The following is a 6,692-nucleotide window of genomic DNA, read 5'->3' as shown; positions in this document are numbered from 1 at the left end:
AAGTTAGTGTGTTTCCTTTAGATAAATACCCAGAAGTGGAATTGCTGTATCATATGGTAGTTCTATTTTTAACATTCTAAGGAACCTCCATACTGTTTTCCACAGTGGCTGCACCAATTTATGTTCCCACCAACAGTGCATGAGGGTTCCTTTTTCTCCACCTTCTCACTAACACTTGTTATTCTTGTCTTTTTGATTCTAGTCATTCTAACAGGCGTGAGGTGGTATCTCGTGGTTTTGATTTGCATTTCTCTGATAATTAGTGATGTTGAGCACCTTTTCATGTACCTGTTGGTCATCTGTATGTCACTCTGATGTCTCTGAGACAAGTAAGGAGTAACAGATACTATGAATGTGTGGTGGAAAAGAAATACAGGCTTTAGGATGTAAGGAAGTTAAAAAATGACATTGGGAGGGGCGCCTGGGTGGCTCAGTCGGCTAAGCGGCTGCCTTCGGCTCAGGTCATGATCCCAGGGTCCTGGGATCGAGCCCCGCATCAGGCTCCCTGCTCAGCGGGAAGCCTGCTTCTCCCTCTCCCTCTGCCTGCCACTCTGCCTACTTGTGCTGTCTCTCTCTCTCTCTGTCAAATAAATAAATAAAATCTTTAAAAAAAAAATGACATTGGGAAATAAAAGGAAAAATAGTCTGTGAGATTTGGACATTTGTCAATATGAGTATGGGAGTAAGATCATCTTTGCTGAGGTTCATCTGTACTTCATTCTACTGTACTCTGGTTAGAATTAAGATAACAAAGTCAAGCAGTGACGCTGGTCTAGGGCCACACATTTGCAGTACTAGGTTGCGTTTCCAGGGTTCAAAATCTGGTCCTTAGTAGTACACATTTAGAAACTCAATTTTACAAGGTGGGTATGACACTCAGAGATCACCCGTCTCTTAGAGAATGAATCACCCCAATTAGATTCTCCAGAGACTAATGCATTATTAACCTGAATTCTGATTTATTAAATAATAATGAAGGCTATTCTTCTCTAAAATGTCACTAGATGAGAACAGAATCAAATAAAAGGAATTTTGAAAAATGTTTACCTAGGCCAGGGTTTCTCAAATAGGAAATTGTTTGGCAATATCTAGAGACATTGTGGGGGTAAGGGGAGTCCTATTGTCATTTAGTGGGCAGAGGGCAGGGATGCTGTTAAGCACCCTACAGTGCACAAGGTAGCTTCCCACAGCAAAGAATTATCTGGCCCTAAACGTCAATGGTGCCAAGATTGAGAAACACTAATCAAGTCTGTGGAAAAGCCATAAGAACACTTCTCAAGTAGCACAGTGCTGATGCCCAATAGATTATACCATTCGTCATGTATGGTGTCTTTTCCAGGCTCTCTAAAAAATCATCTCCTTTCCCAAAGACCTTAAGCAGAGTTGAGTCTTTCTCATTCATTAAATCTCTTTATTGACTCCCTAAGATTACATCCTATTTATTTTAGTTCAGCAGAGTCCTTAAATCTTCTCAGCCACACATTTACAGATAATTTTTGCCTATTTCTTTAAGTAGTTAATATTCATCCATTTTTTATTACTCGTTTCATTATTAGAAACATCAACCTTAATTTATGATTTCGGCTTATTTTGCTTCCATGCATATACATATATATGTATGAATATATATAAAATATTTCAAAGAAGAAACAGAAATATACTGGGATCTATTGTAATATTATTTATGCTCAGTAAAAGAAATTTTAGTTCTGGTTATTATCATACTGTATTTGTAACACAAGAACCCTTTCATAAAAGACTACATGCTCACAGTTGTTAGGCTGGTCTGTACCCCACAACAATCATTTTATTAAATAAACACCCTTTAACTTTCTTCAAATATTTCCTACCAGTTCTAAATAACTTGCAAACCTGAGTATTCTGTTTTTGTTGTGAAACTCGGTTTGAAGAAAATTCCCTTTTCAGTGATTTATATTTAAAAGTAATAGAAAGCAAAAAGAAATTTTCACTTCAATAGTTTCTCAGAATACACTTTTTATTTTGATTACATAAACATTATTTTTGGACTGAGTCTCAATTGATCCACAGGTCCACAGGTTCAGTCCACAGTTTCGGTCAGTCCACGGGTCATTATGGCAAAATGGGCATGGGCCACAGGACAGAGTCTGGCATCCATGTTTATAATGTCAGCTCCCACAGAGGTCATTTCACCTATGACTCCTTTCTGCAGGATCAGCCACATGATTTGCAGGGCTCAGTGCAATAGGAAAATATGGGAACCCCTTGTTAAAAAATTATTAACGATGTGGCACAGGAAATAATTACACTAAGCAGAGAATTAAACCAAGTGCTGGGTCCTTCTGAGATAAGGACCTTGTCCTATGGCTTGCACCCCCATGAAACTAGTCCTGCCTTTCAGATTGTATCATTTACACTCAGTCTAGCTGCTGGTTTAAAAAAAAAAAAAAAAGGGCGCCTGGGTGGCTCAGATGGTTAAGCGTCTGCCTTCGGCTCAGGTCATGATCTCAGGGTCCTGGGATCGAGTCCCGCATCGGGCTCCCTGCTCTTTGGGAGCCTGCGTCTCCCTCTGCCTTTCTCTCTCGCTCTGTCTCTCATGAATTAAATAAATAAATAAGCTTTTTTGTGATCACATTTAATTTCCTCAAAAGGCAAAGTACATACACAATCAGCTCAATTAAATCAAGTCAAAAAATAAAAAAAAATCAAGAGATTTGCTGTAAGTTATCAACCAGCAACTATTAATTCAACTAAGTTATATTCAGAGAAGAGAAAAAAGGGAACATTGGTGGAGTGTGTCTCCTTCTGTGTGTCTGGCACTGGAGATTTAAAACTGACGTTTCATGTGGATGAGGGGGATGGGTGAACTAGGTGAAGGGGATTAAGAGTACACTTCTCTTAATGAGCACTGAGTAATATATGGACCTGTTGGATCACACTGTACACCTGAAATTAATATAACACTATGTTAAGTACATTGGAATTAAAATAAAATAAAAAATAAAAATGACCCTTGTTTAACTCCAGCTAAGTAGGTGAACTGGAAAGATTTAGGGGATGGGAGCTCCCAGACACGATAATATAATCTTGTTTTTAAAAATAATTTCAAAGACTACTTGGAAATCCTTCCCACCAGCTAAGTGGGGCCAGACCTCAGGCCTCTGGGAAGAGGGGGGATGACTAGCCCCTGACGAGGAAGCCCACAACAGCAGCAGCAAGAGGAGGAACCCGAGAGGATTGGGCCGAAAAGTGTCCCTCGAGGCACGATGGGATCGTGGGGGCCGAGCCACCGGGGCGGGGCTGCAAGGGCGGGGCTTCAGGGCGGGGCCGGAGAGAAGGGACTCAGGAGGTGGGACCCGAAAGTGGGCGGGCCTGAAAGTGGGAGGGCCTGGTAGGGGCGGGGTCGAGGCTGGGCGGCCCCAAGCGTTGGCCCCCGGCGGCCATGATGAGGCCCCGCCTTTCGGCTTCGGCTGCTGCTTGTTTCCCCGCCGCCGCCAATCCCCGAGGTAAGACTGGTTTGGGCAGAGCCCTGGATGTCCTCAGTTCCTCAGCGGCTCCGACTGCACCCGCGACACGGCGGGACCTGGTCGGGGCGGACGCTGAGGCCAGGGGCGAGTCCAGCAGCCTTGATCGCGGGAACTGCGGCCCCGATCCCGAACGCGACCCAGCAAACGCTGGAGGTCAAGGGCTGGGGCGCCGAGGCGAGGAGTTTGGCTGCAGGCGTAGGCCTTGGCCCGAATCCCTTTCCTTCCCTGAGCTTCCAAATAGGTGTAACGCTGGGCTCTCGGGCCTGCGGTGTCCGTACCCGCTACGTTTATTTAGCTCTTTCCATTTTGCATAGATTCTCCCCGCCCTTTGACCCGATCGCCACCGCATGAAGTAGCTGCATACCCAGTTTAGTGAGAAACAGAGCCCAAAGCTGTAGTAGCCCCGGCAGGCGCGCATTTCGGGGCCCTGGGTACTGGGGGAACCCGCACCTGCTGACGCACGTGCGAGCGCTTTGTTAGTCTGTCCGTGTTGTAAATGCTGTCGGAGTTCTGGAGGGGTCTGGAGGTCACTCCCTGATGGCATCGCCGGGGAGCTGGCATTTGAGCGACCCCGTCGGGAGGCATTCAAGGTTGCTGGAATAATAATAACTAACATTTGTATGCATAGTCTGCAGTGTTAACGGCCAATAATAAATTAACTCATTTAGTCTCGGGAGCAGCCCTCAAATTGATCGTATTATATTCCCATTTTATAGATGGGGAAATGAGTCATAGAAAGATTACCTAGCTTGTCTGAAGTCATGTCGTAGTAGTACATGGTGAAGCCAGAATTTGAAACTGGAGGGTCGGGCTCCAGAACCTACTCTGAAATTGTTATACCATGGCATTGAGTAAAGCCAGCCAGTAGAAACATCCAGGCTATACTTGGATTCTGCATAATTGAGTTGAGTGACTTAAGATAATAGAAAGTTTGGCCAGAAAAATAATGTGGGATCATTGAAGACAATTTCAAGAGCCCAATTACGGTGTTTGGAATTCGTGGGTGCTATATTTTCCCCCCATGGTGGATTAAAAATTTCTGTATTGGCCAGCCATGTGAATTTTTATGAAGGAAAAGAGACTGTGGCCAATACACAGCTAAAATGTGACCAAAGTATATATGGAGTTTTATTCATCTTTATCTTTTTGTCAGTTCTTAGTAGTTTCAATTTTATGAAGTTTTGATGGCACCAAACTTGAAAAAAATTATAGTTATATTATTTTTCATTTCAGTGACTTAGTGATTTTCAACCACAAGGTGAATGGGATTCCCTCTACACCTGTAGCAGCAGCATGGAGATGGCCAAGATTTCTCCTTTGCTGGTTATGTGGCCAAGCTAACCATGTTTTTAAAATTGACAATATACTTAACACTACCGAATTATACACTTAAAAATAGTTAGGACAGTAAACTTTATGTTATATGTTTTTTATCACAATTTTTAAAAAATCAAATAAAAAATAAATCAAAATGGCTAACAATTGCCTGTAGGCCATGTTAGGCCTGAGTATGTAACGTGTATAGATATCCATTAAACAGTAAGTTTACATGTATTAAAGCCCTAGGCTTCCGTGCAGGATTGATTTTAGTGGGACATGCAAGAAGGAAACAAAGTAGGAGCCTAAGTTTTAATTTCTTTTGTATAATTAGAATGGTGGCAGTGGGAATTCAAAGCAGGGGTAACTTTAAGACGTTTCACACATAGATTGGGCAAGACAGGCGTGGATGAAAAGAGAGGCAAGGAAAGGAAAGAAAAAAATGGTTTGAAGGTGGGAGATACGCACTTAATTTTAAATTTATTTTTTATTTTTATTTTTCGAGAGACAGAGTTGGGGAGGAGGGAGAGAGAGAATCTTAAGCAGATTCCAGGCCCAGTGTGGAGCCGCACATAGGGATCGGTCTCATGACCCCGAGTTAATGATCTGAGCCAAAATCAAGAGTCTAGTGCTCAACCAACTAAGCCATCCAGGTACCCCAACACTTAATTTTAGATGTGTTGGGTTTTACTAGCTGGTAGCATATCTTGGTAAAAGGGTGTAGTAAGACATTTAAATTCTGGCACTAATGCATGAGAATTATTGGGTCTAGAGATGCAGATTTAGATTCTTCCACCTAGAAAATGTGGTTGAAACATAGGGAATGGGAGTTAGGGAAAGAGTGCATGAGAAGAGCAAAGGAAAGGGAGATGGGAGAAGGGGAAGGAGTAGAAGAACCCAGATAGCAAGTTTTCTCTGAAGAGAGGATTTGAACAGAGACATGATGGTGAGCAGTACCATAATCCGATGATGCTGGGGAGACCTGTGTAGGTTGTAAGAGCCGGTGGAGTGGGACACCCTGAAAGTGAAGAAATAGATCAAAGTCCAAGGAGTCCAGAAAGAATGAGAACAAAACACAGAAAGAGATAGAGACCTGAGACTCATCAAAAGAAGAAAGGAATGGGTGAACCTATAAAGAGCACAGCTTTCTGGAGGAGGATGGCATTTAGCCTGAATAAAGAAGGAAAAGAAAACTAAGATTTGACAAGTTGGCCTTCTGGGGGAACAGATGCTTCGTGAATAAAGATGATTTCTGTTTAATAGCTTTTACCTGATTGGCTTGGCAGTGCACTTGAGAAAACCTTTCTTCTCTGAAAAATATTGATGTTCACTTCATTGACTTTCTAGAAAAATTGTGTAACACCCACTGGCACTGTGAAACTGTTGTTTGTTTTTGTTCAGGGTTTTTCTTGGGGGAGGAATCTATTTTGTGTTTTGCTATTCTACCCCACTCTTTCACTCCATTTTTCCTACAAAATACAATCCAAGAACCTAAATAAGATACCCGGCAGATAAAATGACACTGACAGGCCTATATGTACTGTGTAAGTTTCTATTTATTTCTTACAGTGTCGCAGCGGTCCCTTCATCATTCATAAGCCCGTTTTTCTCAGCAGTTCATCCTTTCTAGCCTGTCAGCCCAGCAGTCCTGAAGTCCTCTTCTCTTCCCTTTTTCCTCCTGTCCAACACATTCCATCTACACCTCTTAGCCAAACAGGTCTGCACTTTCTATCTCTCTCTACTCTTCTAGCCACTCCCATCTCTCTCTACTCTTCTAGCCCCTCTACTCTCTCTCTCTACTCTTCTATCTCTCTCTACTCTTCTATTTCTCTCTACTCTTCCAGCCTCTCTATCTCTACTCTTCTCTCT

General features: G+C 42.6%; 1 protein-coding gene across 1 annotated transcript in view; it reads left to right on the top strand.

Moving 5' to 3' along the window:
- Positions 1 to 3,388: 3,388 nt before the first annotated feature.
- The window catches only part of ESD (esterase D), a 25,581-nt gene continuing 22,277 nt past the window's right edge, over positions 3,389 to 6,692 (top strand). The window contains exon 1 of the mRNA XM_021697886.1: positions 3,389 to 3,485. The gene's annotated coding sequence lies outside the window, so the exon portion shown is untranslated. The remainder of the gene's footprint in view (positions 3,486 to 6,692) is intronic.

This window comes from Neomonachus schauinslandi, chromosome 3 (assembly GCF_002201575.2).
Source record: "Neomonachus schauinslandi chromosome 3, ASM220157v2, whole genome shotgun sequence".
In the NCBI taxonomy this organism is placed as follows: Eukaryota; Metazoa; Chordata; class Mammalia; order Carnivora; family Phocidae; genus Neomonachus; species Neomonachus schauinslandi.
Note: the sequence above shows the minus strand (reverse complement) of the source record. Positions and strands in the feature narration are given on the sequence as shown.